The sequence below is a fragment of the Podarcis liolepis genome (assembly GCF_965112155.1).
Source record: "Podarcis liolepis genome assembly, chromosome: Z".
In the NCBI taxonomy this organism is placed as follows: Eukaryota; Metazoa; Chordata; class Lepidosauria; order Squamata; family Lacertidae; genus Podarcis; species Podarcis liolepis.
This window is the reverse complement of record NC_139570.1, coordinates 8,941,932-8,966,421: the sequence shown is the minus strand read 5'-3', so window position 1 is coordinate 8,966,421 and position 24,490 is coordinate 8,941,932. Positions and strand designations below refer to the sequence as shown.

Genomic DNA, 24,490 nt, shown 5'->3' with positions numbered 1-24,490 from the left:
CACTTTTGATTTTATACTTAATATGCCAATGAGGTACATTATTAATCCTTAAATGAAAATTCACAAAGTGATAAACATAGTGTTACCTTAGTATTACTTTAAAGGAAAACTGCTTTTTCTCATCCAAAAGGCTGAGAAGCTGCTGAAAACCGGTGATATTTCTCTCGCAGTTGAGTTTCATTGAGACGTCTCAGAGGCATGTTTGTTCTTTCAGATTTTATTCCATTGAGGGGTAATATTAGAAAGGCTAACTCACAACTCATTTTGTACGACTAAACTGGTTTTTTGCTTTTGCTTTTCTTCTGAGTGTCACAAGCCTTGCTCACAAAAATAGATGGTACCAAATGGCAGCTGGTGGATAATTGCTTCATTTGCCGATTCTGGGTATTATTTACTGACTGAAATCCAAAACCCTGGTAATGTTAGTTGCTGAGATTGCACTTTTAAAGGTTGTGCCACAAGAGAGCTCAGTGAATTGTTTCTCATATCCTAATTCCACTGACTCTTGTGTTCTCAGTGAATAATGATTGCATTTGCCCTGTATGCTCATACAGATTTGTTTTTTAGTTTGTGTTCTGTTGAGTTACAAGGGAAGAATTTTGCCGTGAGCTGCATGTGTGTTGGTGTGTCATGTAGTAGATTTTAGTGTGTGGAGGAGGGAATTTTCTGCATTCTCCCCATCACAGCAGACAAACTCCTACAAAGCCACTCTATTCACTCCTAGAAGGTGAATAGAGTGTCCCTACCTGCTAGAGAGCTCCATCACTAAAAGCATACCTATAGGAAGTGAGAGCTGGACCATAAAGAAGGCTGATCACCGAAAAATTGATGCTTTTGAACTGTGGTGCTGGAGGAGACTCTTGAGAGTCCCATGGACTGCAAGAAGATCAAACCTCTCCATTCTGAAGGAAATCAGCCCTGAGTGCTCACTGGAAGGACATATCGTGAAGCTGAGGCTCCATTACTTTGGCCACCTCATGAGAAGAGAAGACTCCCTGGAAAAGACCCTGTTGTTGGGAAAGATGGAGGGCACAAGGAGAAGGGGACGACAGAGGATGAGATGGTGGGACAGTGTTCTTGAAGCTACCAACATGAGTTTGACCAAACTGCGGGAGGCAGTGGAAGACAGAAGTGCCTGGAGTGCTCTGGTCCACGGGGTTACGAAGAGTCAGACACGACTAAACAACAACAACAAATAGGAAGGTGGAGCTTACAGTTTGCCAGAAATACCTTTCTTACTGAAAAACGCTCCTTCCTTTCTCCTGCTGCTTTGCAGTACTCATGGAAATTGATAAAATGAGAATGATTTCTAGCCTTGACGCCACATGTAGTGGCCAGAAGCATCAGGATTTTGACTTGGCAGTAGCAGTTTTACCGTGACCCACCAGCACAGCCTTCCAACCCACGTGTGGGTCCTGTGGTTAGTAACTCTGGTGAGGAACATGTAATGTTCTTTCTGAGGTAGTTTATCTGCCTTTGGTCCTGTCCCCCCGCTGCACTCAGCTCTCCCTTGTGGCTCCCAGAAGCTGTTAGCATGTGACAGCAGCCACGTCCAGGGAATGGTTTCAACTGGCTGGCTAAGCCAGGTAGCCAATGGGTCTCAAACCTTCAGTGAGCTAGAGACTTTCCCTGCATGCACGGGCAGGCTGTGTGGCAGATTGAGTGGGTGAGAACCTGCAGTGAGTCCAACGGTCAAGAAGGTGGTTTCTGCATGAGCTATAGAGGGAAGTGAGGGGCAGATGGGGCTTGTCAACTTGGGAAGGTAGCCCATCTAGAAGGAAAAACTGATCCTAAACTCTGCTGCCTTGTGGCTATACTAATTCGTGAGAATGGAAGTGAGCTCCAAGGAAAAATCTGAATCTGCTGCCTTGTGGGACATCTTTGGGAAAAGAAAAGACCAATGAGTAAACACTACTCAGACCCTAAGATGGTTGGATGGCACCTTGTACGCCTCCTTCCGGGAACTCCTGCAGTCAAGATGGAGCCAAACCTCTTACTTTGCTTTCCTTTGTCGTTTGGGCAGTCCAGGACCTCCATGCACACTGCCTAGGCTTGCACCCCAGAGGGGTCATTGTGGTGCTGCTCACACAGGAATCAACAATATGAGACGCCACAGTTATGAGTTACCAGTCTCTGCAGCCACATTGAATGCTGTGATTCTCCAGTGGCTTGGCTTCACCCTAGAAGGTGCACTTCATTGTCTCTTGAGACAAGACAAATGCCAACAACTTGCATAAGAATAAGTCGCTCCTTCTTCTTTTAAACTGCAATGGTGTCTCCCTTTCTAACAAAACAATTTTAATTGAGGAGATTCAAGGAACAGCAAAATCCACTTCATGTCTACTCAGAGGTTAACTCCTCTTTTGTTTGGTTTGGAGCTGCCCCCAGGTGTCTATACAGATTTGTCACCTAAATGTTGCATTTTAGGTTCAGAGTGGTCCTGAGGATGCTTACTCCAGAAATGACTAACCCCAGGACAAGTGGGTTTAGGGTTGCATCCTTAAAAATCTAGCCTCCGCTTCCGTTCTGTAAGGGCAGTGTGCCCCACGTACCTTAACCCCTTAATGGTTATTCAGTCGGAGGGTAAAGGGCCGTGGGGTTGTTTCCATTGATTTTCTTTTCTCTCTCCCCCCCCCCCTTTTTTGAACAAAAACGGGACTTTATTCGGCCGATAAACACAAGACACGGCTTTTAAACTAACATAGTGGCTAAGACCTGGTGGAAAAAACCACACAAGTCAAATATTTCTATACACCAAAACAGAAAGGTAAAAAGGGGGGGGGGCATGGTTAAGAGGGATTCAGCAGGAGCTTGCAGTGTTTCTATTGATTTTCTTAAGGCAGCCATGGCCTTGCGACCCATAGCATTGGCCGATCTGTGGGAACCACACAGTGGAAACAGGATTGGAGCTTTGCTCTTCATCTGGGCACCACTCTGTCATATTTATAGTGGTAAATGACTGTGGTGTCTCAAGACCCTTGAGTGTGTTCCAAGATGACAGCGAGACGTGTTGTATTTATAGAAGGCTTCACTTCTGACCCGGAGTGTGAATGTGTCTTGCTAGTGGGGAGCATATTATGGATCAGCCTTCTGATCTTCTGATTCTTAGGGTGGCTTGCAATTCCATAGAAGGCACTATACATCTTTTAACAATCCCTTCTCATACATCTTCCTATTTCTCGTCTGTGATTGGGAATTTTTAAAAATGGCCAACATTTTAGACATTTTGTATACTTCCTTTCCTAATTGCCTGGAGGTGTTTTTAAGTGCACTGCAGGTGAACACAGCTTTAAAATCACATAAATCAACATAGTGCAGAGGACAGAGGAGACCTAGATTAAATTTCTATTTGCTTTATTTTGGGCTGGTATCTGTTGCACAGCCTAGCCCACCTCTCACAACCTTGTCCCCCCCCCCCAATAACCATCACTTTATTAATGCAACAAAATGAGTCCTCACAAGACATGTGCAAATGGATCTGCATTGCCTGAGAAAATAGTCCTCTCTGTTGAGGGAGTTCACCTCTGCTTTGCAAGAGGAGCTCTGAAGAGAGGCAATATCCTTTCACCAAGGAGGAGACACTGGTTGTGGGTTGTGCAGATAGGACGTCACTACAGCTGATAGACAACATAAAGCTCCTTATCATCTGTTGGGTATCTTCTGAACTCTGAGAGTTGGCAAAGCTGATGAATGAACAGTATACAGCTATTCAGGAACACCATTTTAGCTTCAGCATCAAGCCACACATACTGAAAATCATTCCCTGTAGATTCATGTAGTCTGGTGTGGGGTCTTCCAGGGTAGGGTTGTTCTCTGTGGATGGAGGTTTGTATCTGAGAATGCGATTTGGCCGCCATGGGTCCATTATGTTGTTACCGGCCATCGTGCTCCGCTTCTGGCTAACTCTGAGCCCTCTCACAACCTTGTTGTGAAGCGATGTGGAATTGCGGGGGGGGGGGGCAGATTGGTCATGTATACAGTGGATGCTCGGGTTGCGAACATGATCCGTTCATGCACTTTTGCAACACGCAGCATTCGCAACCTGTGTGCGCATGCACGGGTTGCGATTTGGTGCTTCTGTGCATGCGCAAAGCGCGATTTAGTGTTTCTGCGCATGCGCGACTGCCGAAACCCCAAAGTAACCCATTCCGGTACTTCCGAGTTTTGGCGGTCTGTAACCTGAAAAAACACACAACCTGAAGCGTCTGTAACCTGAGGTATGACTGTGCTTGCTCTGGGTTGCTTGGAGGAAGAGCGGGATGGAAAAAACTTGAAAGAAACAAAGGAATTCTCTGGCGAAGCTACCTCAAAGGGTTGTCATTATAATGGTGCCCCCAGTTCAGATGAAGCACTGGAGCCCAATACTTGATTGCTCTAGGTGTGGGGGGCTCAGATAAAATCTGAAGAATATATTTCACGCTTGTTTGTGCATTTTTTGATCACAGTGCTTAAAAATGGTATTTGGCTGGAGGTGGGGCACGGTATTGCTTTATTGCCTGAGTGTGTTTTCTTTTTTTAAAATGGATGTTATATGCAATATTAATATCATTCTCCCCACTTCCCCCCCTGTGGTAATATGTATTGCATCTCTCTCTCTCGCTGTAAATAGGTGACAGGTGACCAATAAGTCTAATAAATGAGTAAAAAGAAAGGAAAATGGATGAAAGGAATAATTCAGCATCCCAAGACAGCATTAAAAAAAAGGTTTCTAGTCCTTATGGCTGAAAAAACGGACTATAAAACGTGTGGGCAAAATGTGGCAAAGTCTTAGCTCTGGGTTCTGAGGTTTTCCAGAGCTCCTTGCCTTTCCAGAAGCAGATAACACGACTTGAAATAATGCCAACATGCAGGTGAGGCACGTTTGCAAAATTCATAGAGGCCCCGTGATTTTCAAAAGGACCTACAGCCCAGTGGTGGAGCACAACCTTGTCATGCACAAGGTCCTGAGTTTAATCCATGGCGTCCAATAAAAGGATTGCAGAGCTGAGAAGGACCTCTGCTGGAGACCTTAGACCAGGGGTGGGGGGACCTCAGTTCTGAGGGCTGAATGCATCCCTCCAAGCTTCTCTTTCTGACCCTCAGGATCCTCCCCGAGATGCACCCTGCTCCCCAGACTCTGCCCCATGCTGTCCCTGGCCGGGATGTCTCCACTGCTTGCTTGGATGGAGAATCACAAGGTGGGGGTGGGCAGTAGAAAGTAGCCTGCCTGGTGCACAGAGGTAATGTTTACATCAGCTGCTCCTCCCAGGTTTGACTCTGGCGCTGCCCACTGCTGGTATGTGGCCCTCAGACTGAAAAAGTAAATGCCTTTACTAGACCAGCACCAGATTGAGGACCGTGACGGCGGTTCCCGTGCACAGGACGCTGAGCCGAAGGAAGTACCAAATTGGAAATGTCCATAATTGATAAGATCCACTTTTGGCCTTGCACAGCACTATGTTACGAAAGATTGCCAGAGTTTGTCCCTGGCTAGACTTAATAACGGCTTCCAGCCATTGCAGGCAGTGTTGGCCCAGAATCTCATTCTTGCTTCCTATAATTTGGTGGGTTGTCTTGATGAATAATTCAAGGAAAATTTGAAGAAGACCACAGCTGGAGAGTCCCTGCCAGCCAGAGCCAATAAAACAGAGCTGGATTTTATTTAACTGATGCTGCCCGTCAGTCAAGCTGCCAGAGTATTTTGCTATTAATTTCTTTTTTTAAAAAAAACCCACAACAAAAACAATTTGATGCATAATTAGGAGTTAAAAGTGGCAAATCTGTAAACCAGCTTAAAAACAGACATGGAGTGGACCTTTTGAGAATCAGGGACGCTTGACTGATTTTAGCACCATGGATTGCAAGGGGTCTGCTCTAACAGCAGAATCCTAACCATGGCTACATGGAAATAATCTTTCTTATTCTTATGCAAAAGGTTTATATCCTGCCCTTCCCCATTTGGGTTGCTCAGGGCTGCTTGCAACAATTAAAATCTCAGGTTATATATCTCTAGTAATACCTATTTAATGCTCCGAGGCTCTTCGGGAGTTACAGAAAAAGTGAAATCAACATGTGAAGAAGGGCAGTGGAAGCGAGCACTTTGGCCTGACTGCCGTTTCGTCCACCTTCCAGCTTATGGAAGAAATAAGTCCTGTATTTGTGGACAGGTGCCTCCCCAATCTTAGAAACTTGGAACGCAAAGAGAGCATTCATGAATACAGGAGCTTCTGCCACATCTGTTTGGGGGAAGGTCTGTAGCTCAATGGTAGAGGGCTGGCCTTGCATGCAGAAGGCCCCTGGTTCAGTCCCTGGCATCGTCAAGTATCGCTGAGGGACATTCACTGTCCAGAACCTTGAAGAGCTAATTCCAGTTAATGTGTACCTGAAGAAAGTACCCAGTGTTGCTTGGGAATTCCAAAGAACCCAGACGATCAGTGCAGTTTTGGAAATCCCTGGTTAAAACCAATGGATCTCTGAAAGATTTCATCCGCCATCTTGATTCAAGATGGTGGCCAGAAAACCACAAGACAGAAAACCTGAACCATGATGCTGAGTTTGATTACAATATTTTAAAAGGTGTCCCAAATAGTAGACAAAGAGACAACCCTCTTTTCAAAATTTACAGTAGGTGCTGACCCAGATAGACTCAGTATAAGGCAGCTTCAGACTCTGTAATGCAGAGTCCAGATGCTTTGGACTGCAACTCCCAACAGTCCCAGCAAGCCTCCGGGGCTGATGGGAGTTGTAGTCCAAAACTTCTGGAAGCCACTTGGTTAAAAGGCTGCCTGGAAGATTTGTATGTCCCTGAGCATATTCTTGTGACTGAGGGGTAGAGTTAGTGTGCTTCTTGCTCTCTTCCCCCCTCCACATGTTGACATCACCCTAACTGTAATGTCCAAAGAAGGCTTAAGTCTGGATCCAACCCGTTCCATGAAATGAAATGAAATAAAACAGACCCAGAAATGTTAGACAGCCTGGAAAAATAAAAAGAGTCTTTGCCTGACTGGGCACCAGGCGAGCATCTCCCTGGAAAGAGTGTTTTGAAGCTGGGAGGCCACCACCGAAAAGGCCCTGTCTTGTGTAACCTCCTGCTGTATCTCATGGGAATCTGGAGAAGAGCCTATGATGATGAACTCAAAGTAGAGGCTGGCACAAGTGCAGGCAGGCAATCTTTCAGGTGCCAAGTTGTGAAGAGCTCTGACGATTAAGACTAGCATTTAGAACTGGACTCAGCAGTGAACTGTTAGCCAGTGCCTTTGGTAAACTGCAGGTGTAGAATGATCAGAAGGTTCAGTTCCAGTTAGTAGTCTAGCCAGGTGTATTCTGGATTAACTGCGGTTTCTGAACCATCTTTAGCGTCAGCCCCAATCATAATGCACCATGGTTGCCTAACCTGTGCAAATAGTCCAGGAAAACTAGTTGGGACAGTATTAGGCAGATTGCTATGCAAATACAGAAAACGCAAAATAGAACGTCCCCAAATTATACAGAAACCACAGACCAAGTCAATGGGACCAGTAAACATTATAAGAGGTGATTGTTGTAATTGGTAGAAAAAAACAATGCAATATATTGCAACAATAATACACAAAAGCATGTAAGATTCTTATTATATGCAGAATAGGCTCACAGAGTACCCAGAAAATGAGACTGAAAATGCAAATGTCTTTGTGAAGCAGAAGAAGAATGTACTACAATCGAGATCTCTTTGTTTCATTGTTTCCTCAAAACCCGATTTAGAAAGGAGGAATTTCTCATGGTTGGCAGCTGAAAACAACCCACTTAGGTTTCTTCCAAAAACCACGCCCCCCCCAAACATATTATTTGATGGGAATTGTCCAAAGTAACTTAACCAGCCGAATGTCCCCTAATGGGGCTGATTGTTCCCTGGAAATTTCAAAACGCAGGATTCAATTATTAGAATTAGAAAGTGTTGCAGGGCGGTTACTCTGCGTGCTCAAATAGTGCTATTTATTGCAAAGTTTGAATTTCAGTTGTGGAATGCTTGCAACCCCCCCCCCCCCCCCAGTTTGCGCGGGAGGCAAAGAAATACTGAAAGAGTCGTTTCCCTGGATCAGTTCCAAGAGATTTCCTCTCTAAAGCACATTGTTAAAAAGGAACAACTGCTACTATTGATCTCCAAAGTAGAACAGAAAGAAGAAGCTACAACCTTGCAATTTTTGTTTTTTTAAAAAAGAAAGGTGTTTCCCCTCTGAGAAGATGTGAGACAGGGGTCAGCAAAGTTTACCTTGCCTGAGCTGGTTCACTCCAACGGAGATCCCTCTGTGGGCTGGATTGTGAGCATGCGTGCGCACCTGCGATTTCCGGCACCGCAGAAGCGAGTCCCTGCGCCGCGCCAGTTTAACTCAGTGCATGGGGACTCACTGAGTGGGCGGCTCAGTTCGGGGGTGGCTCGTGGGCCAGTTAAACGACCCCTGTGGGCTGCTTGTGGCCCATGGGCCTTAGGTTGCCTACCCCTGATGTGAGACATTCACCTGGCAGGTGACCTATGGAAAGGGTTTGGTTTTCTTCTATCTGAAGCCTCCTCGGAGCAAGTCTGGTGCTTGATAAACTGGCCTAATATTTGCAGCAAGGAAAATGGAAGGGTTTGGGGGCAGGAGGAGCATTGCCTGCAAAATGCTTGCAAGAAATGCCACTTTTATAGAACGAAAAGCAGCCTTAGGAGGTTGCAGTTTTAGACAGCAGGTGGGAACACCCTTCTAGGACCCTTCAGGTGAAGCACTCCACTCCTGTCCTCCATGCAACTTTGCAGGCCACCTAAGAAAGCACCACCATAGCAAATCGGTGGACCCTTGTTAAATCCGTTGGTGGGCAGCATGTAGTTTGCTCCTTTGAACTTACCTTTGTTCTGTAAGACCAGGGAGGCCCAGGGGCAAGTAAATAATAATAATAATAATAATAATAATAATAATAATAATAATAATAATAATTTATTATTTATACCCCGCCCATCTGGCTGAGTTTCCCCAGCCATTCTGGGCGGCCCCCAATCGAGTGTTAAAAACAAAACAGCATTAAATATTAAAAACTTCCCCAAACAGGGCTGCCTTCAGATGTCTTTTAAAGATAAGATAGCTGCTTATTTCCTTGACATCTGCTGGGAGGGTGTTCCACAGGGCGGGCACCACTACCAAGAAGGCCCTCTGTCTGGTTTCCTAAAGAGTTCCCAGCAAGCCATGCCATCTTTCCCCTGATCTTCTGACCCCCAGTGCTTTTGCCTGGCTGGAATAAAGCCTCTTCGCTGCCCCTGGTGGAGAAATGTGTGGCTTTAGCATGGCAGGAATGTCGTCTACAGCTGCATTGCCCACATTTTGCCTCTGCCTGCATGTGCCCACCCCCCAGAAGGGTGTCAATGAAGAAATATGGCCCCTGGGCTGAAAAAGGTTTCCCATTATTGTCTTAGATTGGTTAGCTAGCAATAACTTGCAACCAGCAAGGAAGCACAGCTGAATGGTTAGTTATTGCTGACTCCACCACTGTGGTTGGCTGGGGCTGGTTTTGATGGCTTTTGATAAATAAATCTAGCACAGGGGTAGTCAACCTTTTTATACCTACCACCCACTAATGCATCTTTCTTGATGGTAAAATTTCTTCACCGCCCACCAGTGCTCGATGGAAGGAGGATCCAGCTTGTGCCACAGAACCCCCTCCCGCCCACCTAGAATCCTGAAATGCCCATTAGTGGACGGTAGGGACCAGGTTGACAACCCCTGGTCTAGCATATCAGGGAGGAAAGTTCTGTTGCAGCCCCACTACCTGCTGTACAGTCATACCTCAGGTTGAAGTTGCTTCAGGTTGAGCTTTTTCGGGTTGTGCTCCGCGGCGGCCAGGATGTAACAGAAAGTGTTACTTCCGGGTTTCGTCGCTCGCGCATGCCAGACATGCAAAATGACACCATGCGCGGAAGCGGCGAATCGCAGACGTGGGTTGCGTTCTGCTCTGGATACAAACGGGGCTCTGGAACGGATCCCGTTCATATCCAGAGGTACCACTGTATTAGTTTTCTGACTGCAGAATGCATGCGCCAGCATGCACACACACACACACGATGAGAGTTGTTACCCCTTGAAACTGCTTGAGAAGCATTCTAAAATGTGATCCTCCACCAACATTCTGAAAATATAAAATTAGTTCTACCACTGCAGGATAGCTCACTTGGTAAAGCATGAGACTCTCAACCTCAGGGTCGTGGGTTCGAGCACCATGTTGGGCAACAGAGTCCTGCGTTGCAGTAGATTACCTTTGGGGTCTCTGCCAGCTCTACAATTCTGTAAGTCCATTGCCCTGCCATTACATTCTACTGTAGGTGTAGAGCAAGCCACAGGTGCTGGATCCTAAATTCACGATGGGCTTTTATAATAGAAAATTTCCAAACCTGGATACCAGGAGTTTGATCTTCTTGCTATGAGCTGGGTGCATGGGTGGGGTGAGTTATTTTGGGCCAGTTACTGCTCCTAAGCCTAACCTACCACACAGGGTTGTAAAGGAAGGACAGAACCATATACGCTACCTTGAGCTTGGAGAGAAAGGTGGGATATAAATGCAACAAATAATGATAGTAAAGATTGTGCTCAGGAGACCATCATGTGGAGGGTTGTCAGGAATCATTCTTCTTTCTGGGGATGGGCACATCACTTACACACCTGGAACTCGCAGATCCCTGGAAGAAAGATTCCTTAGAGGCAGCCAGAGTAGCAACTGCTATCTGGGGATGCTGCAAAGACACCAGCTCCACTTAGGATTGTTAACTGACCAGGTTAAAAAACGGTCTGGCTGGCGTGGTTAAACTGTGGAACTCACTCCCACAAGACATAGCTGCATGAACTTCCAGTGTTCTGGTGCAGGACCGGAGGCATTGCTGCCCTGCCTTCACATTGCTGAAGGCACCTGCTGATGGCCACAGTGGAAAGGAGCATAGGATTGGCTCTGTACCATGCTGAGCTCCCTGCTCCTCACCTGTCTTGGGAACCAGTAGTGATGCTTGGCATGGGGAGGCAGGTGAGCAACACCTCTCCACCTGGGCTGCCCCACTGACTGCTACTGTGTAGTAGCCACCGGCTAAGATGACGTTAAAAGAAGATAAAAGACAAAATGTATGGAGGGTAAAGCTATCGCTGGCTATTAGCCAGAATGGCTATGTTCTCTCTCCACTGCTGGAGGCAGCATGCTTCTGAATGCCAGGTACTAGGGATCCCAGGTAGAGACAGTGCTGTTGTTGTCATGTTCTGCTTGCGGGTTTCCCCGTAAACATTTGTTTGGCCTCTGCGAGAACAAAATCCTTGATTAGATGTGCCCTTAGTCTGATCCATCAGGGCTCTTCCATTCTCCTGTATTTTTGAGCTCCCGTGTGCGGATATCAGTAGGTGACTGATAATCTACAGGCTGTTAAAAGCTTTTGCCTGCTAATTTCTGACCCGTAAAGGGGGTCTCTCATCTGCTCTGGTGCTTTTTACAGCAGCTTGATTTGAAGAATCTGCTGGGTTGTTCCTCCCAACAGTTTGGAGAGGAAACATCACCACCTGCTAATGTCTGGACATTGAACAGCAGCCCAAAGCACTGATGTTAGTGGACTGAAAAGTTGTCAGTCTCAGTGCCACCAAGTTGTGCAGTGTGCAAATTTAGAGATCGCTGCTCACTTTGGACTGAAATACTTGCAAACAGAATTGTGCGGTGTAAGAGAGTCCCCTCGCACATCAATTGATTTTTCCTCCTGAGATTTCCATGGTATCTTTCTCTGCTCCACCCCACGTTTCTAAATAGCAGGTTCCACTGACATTTGCTCAAAGGAAGCCACGCAGGAGAAAAGATCCTCTCCAGCAAAAAGTTCATCTGTTGCTCAGTCTCCTGATCCATAATCTGCTCTATCTTCTGGGTGCAGATCAGGAATATTGTCAAATCTAGGACTAATCTCAGCAGCCCCTTAAAACATATTTGGCCCCTAGCAAGTGCTTGACCTTGCCTGTTGCAGGTGCCAAGGCTGTTAGCTACCAAAGAGTACCAACATGGTTTCTCAAGCTCTGCCAGCGCTAATGTTTGTAGTGTTCAGATTTGGCACATGAGCCTCACTGCTTGGCTGTAATTACTTGTCTCGTAAGCACATGCCCTTCATGTTTGTTAATATCTCCAGAGGGTTCCAAATGGAGTGACACATATATTTTATTTTTCCCACACTAGAAATGAAACATTTATCTTCTGCAAGTTCCTAGTGAATGTGCTTATTTGCCAGCTCTTCACATTTATCACAAAGTAGTAGTTCTTATGTTTTGAATGAGGCCTTCAAAGCTGAAACGCTGTTCTGTTCCTTTGCAGATAGGAGGTGCAGGATTTGGAAGGGGAAAATCTGGAACTTGCACTTTTGCTTATAGGGGGAAACTTGCAACCATGTTGAAATGAATAATTATCCTCAACCGCTGATAGACTCCATTTGTATGGCTGCATCAGACAAGAAATTATTGTGGCTGTCAATCAGTTAAAGGATTTTTAGTTGATTAATCACCTGCATTTTGAAGGAAAATGTTTTGTCATAGAATCATAGATTTGTAGAGTTGGAAAGGACCCCATGGGCCATCTCATCCGGCCTCCTGCAATGCAGGAATCTTTTCCCCAATGTGGTGGGGCTGTCAGACCCACAACCCTGAGATTAAGATGAAGAGCAATATAACGTGACAATTTAGTAAGCAAAGGTTATGGTTTGAAGGAAGGGTCTTTTTTCTTTTTTGAATCCAAAATTACCTCGAATAGGAAATTAGTATCCCTCAACTTTCAGCTCCATTGATAAAAATCTGTCCTTGGTGGATTTCATCAAATGATGCTGTAACAGTTTATTAGTCTAGTTTATTGCAAGGGTGAAGAATTTATGGATGTTGTTGGACTCCCATCTATGGGTGGGTGTTGTACATTCTCTTTTAAGTGTTTTCAGTGCTGTTTTTAATAGCATTACTTGTTTAACTGGTGTGTGTGTGTGTGTGTTTTTAAAAAAGAATAAATTGTGTGTTTTTAGCTGTATTTGTTTTAACTCATGCCGTGAGCTGTCTTAGGTCCTGCACTGGGAGAAAGGCAGGATATTAAATAAATAAAGAAAAATAAAATCAGTCCCAGCCAGCATGACCAATATTCCAAGATTATGAGAGTTGGCGCCTAATAATATCTCGAGGGCTACAAACCCTCCATCCCTAAATTAAATTTTAAAATTGTTTAAAATTATTTTAAAAACATTTGTCTTCAAGGCCTTGTTTGGATATAACACTAATCTACGTTACACGAATGAGCCTTGGGCTAGCGGATTTCCATTTCCATTTTTTATTAACCCTAAAGTGTGGTTAGTCTTAACACCGTGGTTTGAAGTTGGCTTGTTTTAGTCAACTATAATTGTGACTAATCAGTTCGTTTGGGTTCAGGCACAGTGCTAAGCTAATTATATTAAAAGCTTTAATTAGTTTGGAAACGAGTTATTTTAGCAGGCATGTATGAAACTGCTTGGGCATTAAGATCTACCTCGAGAGTCCATGCTGGTAAGTAGGGTTGATCCAGTCAGCAGGCATGATGACCTGGGGCCTTTTCTGTGGTGACCCCTTAGATTATTGAACTCCTTACCCCATGAAGGCACGGAAAGCCCCCATTCAATAAGTGGGTTAGAAGGCTCATTTATTTTCCAAAGGCATTTAATAATAGAAAATATCAACAATAACAACTTATATAAATACCATTTCAGATCAAATAATGTAAAATATTATTAATTGAGATGGTTATTTTAGCAATCTGTTCTCAGATGTATGCCAATTTTTTGCAGTTTTTTTTTTTAAAAAAATTAACTGACCTGCTAGGTTTTAAAAACATGTCGCAGTCTTTCCCCATTATTCATGTGTATGTGTTTATTTTAAGATGTAAGCTGCTTTTGGTGCTTAAAGAGCCAGCCTACATAAAACTGAATAAATATGCACACACAGCCGTGGAAATGATCTGCCTGAGTTTTGATGCTCTGTTAAGCAACCACCATGCTGTCATGTGGCATCCAAAAATGAGCATGGCTGCCTGCATTTTGCTTGCACCCTTCCCTTGAGGATGTGAAACCCGGGTTTGGCTGCTGTCTCTGTACTCTGCCTAATTTCGATCCCTGCAGCTTTGCGAGAGACAGAGAAGCCACTTCTGTTCACGTGAACTGCTGAGCAGCTGTGTCTTCTGTCTCGGCAGACAGCAAACCTTCAAGACAGCGTCTGCAAGGCTGAAAGTAGGGCAAGACACCGGGAAAAAAAGCCTTTTCTTTCTTTTTTCTCTTTATTGCAAATGAGGGAGACTGGGTCTGCCACAGTTTCCTTTGTGACAGATTGCTCTGTCTGGCTGAAGGAGCCTGTCTGCTTAAGCACGGAGAAGCTGCTTTTCACAAACATGGAAGCTTGCCTTTGAAGTTTTCTGAATTTCTCCTACTCTGTCTCTTTTCCACTGTCACGACCACCTGTTTTCTCTGTGGTGGAAGGAGATGGGTGGGTGAAAATCCCACCCCCTACAATTGGGTCATACCTTCCTTTCTAGGGAAACTGTTTTGACAGAGGTCTTCTCGTTATTAGCTAATCTTACACCTTATGCACAGATGTGCAGGCAAATTGTGGCTTTCTTGAGCAGCCCTTAACAGGAGATCTTCCGTGTGGTGAATCCAGGCTGCAGTTTTACCAGAGAACACAGAGAGAATGGGATGTGGTGTTAGGTGTGGAATTCAGATATCCCTGTGTTCATTTTGTCCTGAACACATGTAACCAGTCCTTAATATTGCGAAGATGTTCTCGCCAGCTGCAGCCTTGGAAGCTAGGGAGTTGGCAGAAGAAATTTTTCAGGGGTTGGGCTTCAGAGTCCTGCCCTTTTCCCATAGTTAGCAATAACAGAATGAACGTTGCAAACAAAAGGGTAGCATATAGTTCCTTACATTTGCCATAATTTAACAACAACAGCAGCAGCAGCAACAACAATAATAGTATTAATAATAGCGACAACAACAATAACAGAAAAGAAGAAAATAGTAAGAAATATCAGGACATATTACGACAGCAAACAATGGCATATAGAAACTAGAGACATGGAAGCCAGGGGAGGGTCAAAAAATTAGGGGGGAAACCCCACCCTTTGTCTGTGGGTGCTTACATTTTTCATTAAAAGATAAAATGGGAAAAGATACAGGCCAGAGCAATCCAAATCCCAAGATACAGACATTCTTCCAGAGAGAAGAGGAATGTCCACCATGGAGCCTCTCCTGTGCCCATGGAAAATTGGGCTGGCATAGGTCCACAGCCAGCTGTGTTTTGAGTGATGGCAGCTGTCATTAGGCCCCCAAAGGGGTGGAGCTGTAGTTCAGTGGTGGAGCACCTGCTTTGCATGCAGAAGTTCCCAGGTTCGTTCCCCAGCAGCATCTCCAGGTAGTCTGGGAATGGCCCTTTCCCGAAACCCTGGAGAGCTGCTGCCAGTCAGAGTAGACAGTACCGAGCTAGATGGGCCATTGAACCGGCTCGGTATAAGGCAGCATTCTAGGTTCCTAAGTGGGCATGGTGCCGATTCTTCCTACTGTCTCTTCTTTCCTGCGCTTATTTAACTGCCTTTCCATTCAGTCTAAAGCCTTTTGTTCCTTTTGACTCTCCCCATTCTAATGGGGATGCCTCTCTTTTCGCCCAGTGTCTGGTTCTTCTCTTCCAGGCAAGAAAATATTATGTGATCTTGCCCTGAACACAGCTTAGCATCTGCCCCACACCCACTTTCCTTTTCAAGCAGGTGTCAAGAGTCTTCCAGTTGGGGGAAGCGTGATGGCTCAGTCACACAGAAGTTGCTTTTGCATTCAAAGGATGCAAAGGTTGATTTCTCAGTGGAATCTCCAGGGTAGCGCTGGGAATGCCCCCCTGCTTGAAATCCTGGGGGGCTGTTGCCTTCCGGTCAGTGTACTAGTCATGGGACTAGATGGGCAGACAGTTTGCTTAGGTATAAGCCTTCCTGTGCTCCTATACAAGTGGAGCATTGGGGGGGGGGTGAGGTGGGCCAAAGGCAGGCTTGAACGTGCTGGATCGAAAGCTCATCTATTCCCTCAAGGGCCCCCAGGATTGGGCCCATTACCAATGCCAGCCTAGAAACTTGGTTGGGTGATTTCTCCTCCCCTACTGGAGGAGTTTATTGCATGTTATTGTTCTTTATAATGCCTTTAAAGAAAAATAAACAGTTAAAAGAGAAGTTTAGACCAGCTAATCTTACGCTGGTGGAAAGTCTCCATCCTGCAAACCAAACTTGGTCCACCAGACTGTTTCCTCCCAAACCACAGCCACCTGCCCTGCACCTGATGTAATATGTGGGGCAGGTAGACATGCATTGCTGGAGGTTGGACTAGATGACCCTTAGGGTCTCTTCCAGCTCCACAATTCTATGATTCTATGTGGCTGCAATTGGGAACTATAAAGTGAGCTCTTCCCAAGCCCTACACAATGCTTTGATGTCCCATTCACCTGATACCAGAGGCCACTAAACAAAATGCAGCAGTTGCTTACTGCAGTCCAGCAAAACTCAGGCATTTGAGAGTCAGCATATCTCAGGCAAAACTTAAATAAAATAAAATACTAAACAAAAACTAAGCTGCAGAGTTTTCTCTGGTGAGGTAGTGGCCTTGAACTGGAATCTGGAAGTTGAAATCCAGAGTCTCACCTGATATTTCAAGGCCCCACCAACCCACCAAATTTAGCCTGCAAGAATCTGGCTCATAGCGCCAAAAGATTTTCCAACCCCTGATCTAACAAAGTAAATGCAATTGAATTAATCACCAAGGCGGTTTACAGAAATGCAAATCAAGTTGCAAGGCATTCCTGACAGTGCAGTCCTATGCATACGTGCTCAGTAGCAAGTCCTGTTGAAATCAGTGGGCCTTGCTGTGCTCGATAGGGATTGCATCCTAAGGACGACACAGATTGAGTCATTGCTGTGCTGCTGTTATCTCCTCAGGTGGTGCAAGGAGTAAGACACAGAAAAAGCTTTGAGAGGCAGGGAGGGGCTTAATCAGGAAGTGGGCACTGCACTCTCAAGTGCCTCACCTTTTCCAACCAAGCCCCATTGGGCAGGGGAAGCATAGTGCAGGTAGTGGGGTCAAGAGCTCACGTGAGTAAGCGGAGCAGCTGGAACTCCAGCAGGATAAGGGCTGAGGCAGCCAAGGATGGGTGCTGGAAAGAGCAGGGCAAGAGCAGGATTACACTCACAGTGACAAAGGCATTGTTTGGGAGGGAATGGTGCAGGAAGAATGCCAAAGCTGCAGCTACGATTTGGGGGGTGGGGTGGAGATTGGGTGTAAGGCTGAAGGGAGTGTTTGCACTTTTGAGTTTAGCCTCTCTCCCCTCCCCAACTGGCTGCAATTCCCCAGATGTTTTGTACTAAAGGTGGGAAGGACAAAGGTGAATAAAACACATATGGATCTGGATCAGCTGGTAGATGTTGGCAGTGCCGGATTTATGTACAGTGGTACCTTGGGTTACATACGCTTCAGGTTACGTACGCTTCAGGTTACAGACTCCACTAACCCAGAAATAGTACCTCGGATTAAGAACTTTGCTTCAGGATGAGAACAGAAATCATGCAGCGGCAGTGCAGCAGCAGCAGGAGGCCCCTTTAGCTAAAGTGGTGCTTCAGGTTAAGAACAGTTTCAGTATAAGTACGGACCTCTGGAACGAATTAGGTATGTAACCAGAGGTACCACTGTATAAGCTAAACAAGCTATAGCTTAAGTTCCCAATCTTTTGGGCCCCCCAAAAAAGTTTAAAGGAAAAAAACACTGGATGTACATTTCCAAAATATAAAAGTTCCTTCCAGTAGCACCTTAAAGACCAACTAAGTTAGTTCTTGGTATGAGCTTTCATGTGCATGCACACTTCTTCAGATACCTGAAGAAGTATTTGAAGAAGTGTGCATGCACATGAAAGCTCATACCAAGAACTAACTTAGTTGGTCTTTAAGGTGCTACTGGAAGGAACTTTTTTATTTTGACTATGGCAGACCAACACGGCTACCTATCTGTAACATTTCCAAAATATAAGATAAAAAACAATTACTTTGATAAAATACATATTTTGTTACGTGCAAATGGCTTTAGATATTTATTAGGTCCATAAATTACTACATAGCATATATTCAACACAAATTTTGTTGTTGTTGACAAAGGACAGCTGGACATGTAATGGCCCCCCTTACCTTCAGTAGCTTAGGGCCTCATCAAACCTAAATCCAGCCCTGGATATTGGGATGATTGCCTTGCAGTAGCTAGGCAAGGATTTCTGAATCGCAGTTGTTTAGGAAGGGCAGGAGTGAAATGACCCACCCCACATCATACTGCTGAAATGCAGAAAGCTTTTGGGTTAACCAGGAGTGGATTTCAGTGTGGAAGGACTGAGCTTTGTTAAGTCCTGGTACTAAAAGAACAACACCACCAAATTCCTGGGCTCAGAATTCTCTGATTTGGATTGTGTGACCTTTGCCTCCAGTTGATGGATTTCAGGGTTGTAGTTAAAAAAGGACAAAATAGATTGAAGTCTGACCACCCAGAAACATAACCCAGAAAATGGTACTGTTCACCATCCTTACATTGAAAATGTTCAGATTCATCCCAGACTGTAGGCGTATTTATGCTGTGATCTTACTCCATTTGGAATGTCAATTAAGGAATTCTCAGAATTGTAGTTTTGTAGAGGTGCTGAGAATTCTTTTCCTTAGCCCCTTCCCACAGAACTACAATTCCCAGAATTCACTGGGAAAACAATATGACTGACTGTTGAGCCAAGTTATGTTTGTAGTGTGGCCTGTCTAATATGATACCTTCCCCTTTTTTTTCTTTTTTTTAAAAAAAATGATATTTATTAAAGGTTTAACAATTACAAAAAAACACACGAAAAAAAAGAGACAATAAAGAGTTACAATACATCAAAAAAAATAAAAAACAGAATAAAAAAAGGAATTCAACAATACAAATCAATAAAAAGTAAAAAGGGAAGAAACAAAACACAGAATACATCAAAACCAAAAACAAAAGCAGACAAAAAATTTAAAAAACCAAATCCAATATTCCCAAATCTTTATCTTTCATTAACTTGTTTCATCGACCTCCTCACGCCTCCCTTTTTTGTATTCTAGTTATTAATTATCTCAGCAAATCCTTTCCATCTTTCAATATATTCTGTCATTAAATTACCTTAATTTATTTTAACCTTATCTTACCATAAAAAGCCCTAAAGCTTAAAACCTAAAACTTATTTATACATAATTCCTTAAAGCATTTCTACTAAAGCCAAATAGTTTCATTCCAACATTTTTTCTAACACTCATTAATTTTACAAAAATTCTCTAAATGAATTTTTAAACTTTCTTCTAATCTTCATCCATCGTCTCTTGTTCCTGGTCTCGGGTTTTGTCAGTCCTTTCTATCCCTTCCATCTAGTCCATCAACCTGGTGACCTTCTATCCGAGGCTCTTAAGTCTTTTCCATGTCCCTTCTGCAGGTCTTCTTCATATTTATAACTGCTAACTTCATCTGGAGATAACTAAATGGAACTTTTGGTCTGATCTAGCAAGGCAGTTTTATGCTCTTGCTTCCTGTGTGCAATCCACCTCTGAGTAAAATACACTTTTAGTTTAGCAGCTGCTCTGCTTTGCTTACTCTCATTTGTCTGTGCCATTCCAGACAAAAAGACCTTCATAGATTGCTGCTGATAGCAATCCAAGGCATCAGACCCACCAAATTGTTCTGAGAATAAATAAGAGAAAGAGATGGCAATAAGCCCCAGGTGTTGGGCAGTATGCTGCATACCTAAATGAATAGTGGCTTTTGGTCCTCAGACTCTTAGCAGTGCATTCCTGAGCACATTGACACAGAAGTTCAGTGAGACTTACTCTTTAATAAGTATGTTTTGGATTGCTGGCTAAGTCTGCCACTCTAAGCCCAGTTACTTAGAAGTAAGTTCCATCAGTATCGGTGATGTATACATTTGAGAAGAGGGTCAAGGTTTCGGAGGTGTTTTGGTGCTGCAGTTTGAAAAACACAGAACAAAGCCACCCCCCACCTGCTACCTCTTGGCATGACTGGAACTGGGAAGCGGCTGTCGCACAGAGACAGAGAGCCCATTTTGCATGCAGAAGATCCCAGGCTCAGTCTCCAATATATCTAGGTAGGGCTGGAGGAGACGTTGTTGTTGGCATCTGTCTGTCTTGGGAGACAGTGGAGGAGTACGCCTTTGGAGGGGAAGTCAATCCGATGAAGAGTTACAGCACCCGCTGTGGCTGTAGAGACCAATACAGGAGAGGCCTGTTTTGTTGCAGATGAAGGCGTCTGGTTGTGCCGCTGTGGATGCACCATGGCGTCCCTTCTCTCTGAGCTCCTCCCAGCAGTCATTCCTTCTTTGGTCACTGCTGTGGATGCAAGATCTGACTGTCTGTCTCCAGGCACTGCAGTCTCTGCAAGGGATTCCCACATGGTGGGGTTGATGTTGCCAGCTTTCATGTCATGTTTGCAGACATCTTTGTAATGAGAGTCGGTCTGCCAACGGGCCTGGTGCTGGAAGCCAGCTCCCCGTAGAGACACCTGTCTGAAATTCTAGAGAGCTGCTGTAGAGAGTGCTGAGCTAAATGGCTAGATCCAGTACATATAAGGCAGCTTCCTACATTCCTATAAACCTCTTTCGGAATCCAAATTCCCCAATAAAGCTTTTGAATTATGGCCGGGGTTTACAGTTGCTTGAGTGGATTTTGCATGGAAAAATGTTTTTCCTCAGATGTGAATCCAAGTGCCTCTCAGAAACATCTTGCCTATTGACTTCACACTGATTCAATCTCGCCATTGTCAAACGTGCCCAAAGATGTTGGCAGGCTTCCCTCAAAGGGATCATCTGACAGGGTCACAGCTCAATGGCACAGTTCCTGGCTCTACCTCCCAATGGTTTGTTAACTCATCCTGATCTCTCTGTCGCAAAACCATTCTCTGCTGCCAGGGCTGCCACCAGTGCCAACGATAGGTGCTTTGGTGAGAGATCGGTTTCCCTTGAGATCCAAGACACAGGAATTCCATGGAAAGTCCCCTTGTATTGAATGAGACCATATGTCAGTATTTTTTTGGGAAATGGTGTTCCCCCACCCATTTGCTTTCGAAGCCTACGTCCATACCCAGCATAAAAGCACAAAAAGAGTGTGCCCATCTAGTGCAGTATCCTGTTCTCACAGTTACCAACCCAATGCCTGTGGGAAATCTGCAAGCAGGAAGTTGAGCACAAGATCATTCTCCCCTCCTGCAGTTTCCAACAGCTGACATTCAGAAGATGGAGGGTGTGTCCAAAGGAAAATGAATTAATATATATTTGTATTAATGCAACATTTTTATATGTAAGTGTATTTTTGTAATAATTTAAGTTGTGCTTTGCAGCTTCAGTTTTCTATACGCTACTTAGAGATATTTTAATATTAAGCAGTATAGAAATTAAATAACCAACCACACAATCAATCAATCAATCAATTACAGCCTACAGCCTAGAGGCAGAATGTAGCAACCAGTATAGCGTTATCCTCAGTGAATTTGCATAATGCTCTTTCATCCCAGAGCTGTCATTGTGAGGGCAATTGCTAAGGCAAACAAACAGTAATAACAGACTGCCTATAATCTTTAAGAATTCTTGGAGAACAGGTGAGGTCCCTGCAAATATTGCCCCCGCCTTCAGAAAGGGGGCAAACAAGACCCAGGTTGTATTACACGGCGACATCACCATCACAAGTGACGGGGGAAACTCCTGCTCATGTTCCCATCATGTTCTGTGGAAGTCCAAAACCCAAGCAGATCCAGAACAAGGGAGCATTTTAAAGCACAGGCTCCAGCTGCAAAGGGTTAACGTCTCTCACTGTGTGGTGAATGGCTCCACTCTATAGAACTTTTATCAATAAGGAATCATAGATTCCATAGATTCCCAAGGATCATCTAGTCTAACCCCCTACAATGTGGGAATCTCAAATAAGCATCCATGACAGATCACCATCCAACCTCTGCTTACAAACCTCCAAGGAAGGAGAGTCCACCACCTCTCGTGGGAGTCAGTTCCACTGCCAAACAGCTCTGACTGTCAGAAAAATTTTCCGAATGTTTAGTCGGAATCTCCTTTCTTGCAACTGGTTCAAGTCCTGCCCTCCAGAATAGGAGAAAACAAGTGTGCTCCCTCTTCCATGTGACAGCCCTTAAGATATTTGAAGATGGCAATCATATCTCCTCTTTTCCAGGCTAAACATACCCAGCTCCTTCAAGCGCTCCTCATAAGGCTTGGTTTCCAGACCCTTGATCATCTTGGTTGCCTTCCTCTGCACACATTCCAGCTTGTCAACATCCTTGAGCCAGTATGGTGTAGTGGTTAAGAGCGGTAGACTCGTAATCTGGTGAACCGGGTTCGCATCTCTGCTCCTCCACATGCAGCTGCTGGGTGACCTTGGGCCAGTCACCCTTCTCTGAAGTCTCTCAGCCCCACTCACCTCACAGAGTGTTTGTTGTGGGGGAGGAAGGGAAAGGAGAATGCTAGCCGCTTTGAGACTCCTTAGGGTAGTGATAAAGTGGGATATCAAATCCAAACTCTTCTTGTCTTCTTCTTCTTCTTCTTCTTAAATTGTGGTGCCCAGAATTGGACACAGTATTCTAAGTGTAGTTTAACTAAGGGAGAATAAAGGTAAAGGGACCCCTAACCATTAGGTCCAGTTGCAGACGACTCTGGGGTTGCGGCGCTCATCTCACTTTATTGGCAGAGGGAGCCGGCGTACATCCGGGTAATGTGGCCAGCATGACTAAGCCGCTTCTGGCGAACCAGAGCAGTGCAGGGAAACGCCGTTTACCTTCCCGCCGGAGCGGTACCTATTTATCTACTTGCACTTTGTGCTTTCGAACTGCTAGGTTGGCAGGAACAGGGACTGAGCAACAGGAGCTCACCCCGTCGCGGGGATTTGAAGCGCTGACCTTCTGATCGGCAAGTCCTAGGCTCTGTGGTTTAAGCCACAGCGCCACCCGCAGAATATAGTGGTACTATTACTTCCCTTTATACTATACTTACACTATACTTCTGTTGATGCAGCCTAGAATAGCATTAGCAGCCTAGAATAGCATTAGTTGTTGGTTCTTCCACCTTCTGGGAAATGAAATTGCCAGCGATGCAATGGAGGAATTTACACTCTTACACTCTTGGCAGAGTTTGAATTTCAACAGATATCAGGGAATTTGAAGTCTTCCATGATTACTATTTCTCTCCTTTTTGAATGTTTGGTAATCTGCTCTAGTAAGGCATCATCCAAGTCTTCAGTTTGCCTTGGCGGTCTATAGCAGACACCCACAGTAAGGTCGCTGTTGTTTCTCTCTCCTACAGTTTTTACCCATATACACTCATCTGCTTTTCATGCTCCAGGTCATGGATTTCTTCACAAGTGTACACATCCTTTATATATACTGTAATGCTACTTCTCCTCCCTTCCTGTTTGGTCTATTTCATTTGAACAGGTTACACTCCTCAATTCCTACATTCCAGTCCTGAGTCTCATCCCACCAGGTTTCAGTAATACTTACCAGGTCGTATTTGCCATCCTTTATTAAAAGCTCCAGTTCATCTTGCTTGTTTCCCATACTCTGTGCATTTGTGTAGAGACAACTGAAACCATGATTTGTTCCCTGCAGCTGCTTCCTTCCTGTAGTTTTTTGCCCTTTAGCAGGACCGCCACCTCAGTTTCCTGTGCATCAATGAAGCTGTTATCCCCAGTGCCAGGTGCCCTTTTGTTGTTCGTATTGTTTTCTCCCTCCCCCTCAAGATCTAGTTAAAAGCTGTCCTGATCAGATTCTCAAGACTCTTGGCAAACACATTCTTGCCAACAAGGGCACGGCACTGTGACTTGAAAGGAGCCTGCTTCTGTTTTGCAGGGTGTAGACAGCTGACGGAACAGGTTGTTGCTGCCTCCGCAAATGATGGTTTGTCTGTCATGTCAGCCAAACCTGGGGGGGGGGAGGGGAGACAACAACCCACTGCCAAGGCAGAGAGAAGAAAAGAAGGAGGGATACCGAAGTTATGGGTCATTAGCTAGACAAGGAAGAGAAGTTCCTCCGCAGAACTGTATGTGTCCAGCTGCTCAGGCTTCCAGTGGCTGAGGGCATTTTCTTGGCACAGGATGCGAAAGGAGACCTTTTTTCAAAAAAGCTTGCTACTCATATGTGTGTGTGTTTGGGTATGCATGAATGTTGCTGATATAGGATGGAAAATAGAAATCTATTTTAAGTCTTAATGTATGTTCTACTTCTATGGAGTTTGGACTTTGCAGCAAGGATTGGAATAATGCAAAGAAGAAGAAGAAACACAGTAATCAGGCCAGGGTCAAGGCTGGGGGCATGATGCAGCTCTCCAAGCCTCTCCTGACTGATCCTCAGGACTCTTCCCAGCCATGCCCCCTCTTCCAGGCCATGTCTCTCACCTGCCCTGCTTTGTACACCTTC

The 24,490-nt window shown here is 44.8% G+C and overlaps 1 protein-coding gene and 1 pseudogene across 4 annotated transcripts in view; one reads left to right on the top strand and one right to left on the bottom strand.

Moving 5' to 3' along the window:
• CD99L2 (CD99 molecule like 2) overlaps positions 1-24,490 on the top strand; it is an 82,438-nt gene that overhangs the window by 10,487 nt on the left and 47,461 nt on the right. The window lies entirely within an intron of this gene.
• Positions 3,419-3,905, bottom strand: LOC310698870 (PAT complex subunit Asterix-like; annotated as a pseudogene). Its single transcript has one exon. The product of its transcript is annotated as a PAT complex subunit Asterix-like (transcript).